Source organism: Chrysochloris asiatica, unplaced genomic scaffold, assembly GCF_000296735.1.
Source record: "Chrysochloris asiatica unplaced genomic scaffold, ChrAsi1.0 scaffold00012, whole genome shotgun sequence".
Lineage (NCBI taxonomy): Eukaryota > Metazoa > Chordata > Mammalia > Afrosoricida > Chrysochloridae > Chrysochloris > Chrysochloris asiatica.
Genome location: NW_006408530.1, coordinates 26,414,663 through 26,416,307, shown reverse-complemented (window position 1 = coordinate 26,416,307; position 1,645 = coordinate 26,414,663).

Genomic DNA, 1,645 nt, shown 5'->3' with positions numbered 1-1,645 from the left:
ATATATATAAAATCTTCTGCCTTCTTTAGAACATAAATGTTTACTGTAAATAAGAAATGTTGTCATCATTAGAATCCATTATTATTTTTAGCTTTGGATCTTCCAAATGATGGATGACAAAAATAAAACAAAATGAACCATATCATTACAGAGAAGCTGCACAAGAATTTCCATTAAATATACACTTACTTCTTTAAGTACATTAAGTCACTTTTGGTCCACTCTATAAGTGGATTGAAAGGGGATTAAGGGCAAGCTTTTTTTGGATTAGATTTCCTTTGGGTCAGAGATGAGCTCTGAGGCACACAGAAGGGAATCTTTTATTCTTAATAAACTACTTCTTGGACCCAACAAAATCCATCAGCTCCTAATCTTTGATACATTCAGTAGAAATACAATTTTAAAACATTTAAAAATTATTTGATATACAGAAGAAACCATATAACCAAAATAATTTCCCTTTCTTGCAATGCAGCTAGATTCTGTTTCTCAAATTACTTTTCAGTTGTGTGAGGTTTTGTGACTTAATTTCAGCTAACGGAATATGAGCAAGCATTTTATACTCCAGTTACAGGACAGATTGGTGGAAGCTTTATCTTTCATGATATTCAACATTCTTTCTTCATTTGCTGACTGTGTGACAACTTTCAGGGAAATTTCGGAAGTGACATGTTGAAAGTGGTAGAGAGTTGTCAACCATGTAGGCCACTGCATGGAGCAAACCTAACCCCTCACTCTCTCTTAATCTTGACTCATATTAGCATATTTGGAACAAGAAATTAACTACTCTGTCTACCATGGAAATTGCATGTTTGTTTGCTTTTGCTAACAGCATTTATTTTTGTTGTTGTTAAGTATCAGCAAGTCTGTCCTAACTCATAGCAACCCTGTATAAAGTTTCCACGGAGTGGCTGGTAGATTTGAACCACCAACATTGTGGCTAGCAATCCAGTACTTATCCTACATGTCCACATCAATACTCCATTTTAGCCTACTCTAAATTGTAGAATCTCAAATAAAAGTTTTCTGTTATGAAAAGTGGCTATCAACCAGGAGTGATTTGCTCACACATGGAACATCTGACAATGCCAGGATATTGTCACAGCTGGGTGGGAGGTGCTGTTGACATCTAGTGAATAAAGGCCATTGTTGTTGTGTGCCTATATAGGGTTACTGAGTAGTGGTTGGTAGGTTTGAACTACCACCTTATTGGTAAGCAGTCTGGTGCTTATCCTATAGCACCACGCTGGTAAACAGTCTACAATGCACAGGAAAGGATTAACAATAACAGAAATGATCCAGATCAAATTATCAATAATGCCAAGAATGAGAAACACTACATTATGAAAGTAAGCACTAGCTTAAGTGTAATTTTTATTTTTAATTATTAGTTGTTGAAAAAATATCATATTCATCTTAATCTGAGATATATTGCAAACATACTATGTTAGTAAGTAATATTCTTATTGTAAAGGAACTTGAAATTTTAGAACATTCTTTATGTTTTTGCTGTTGTTAAGTGCCATCGAGTCAGTTCCAATCCATAGCGACCCTGAACAGGGTTTCCAAGGCTGTAAATCTTTACAGGAGCAGAAAGCCTCATCTTTCTCCCGCGGAACAGCTGGTAGTTTCAAACTGCTGACCT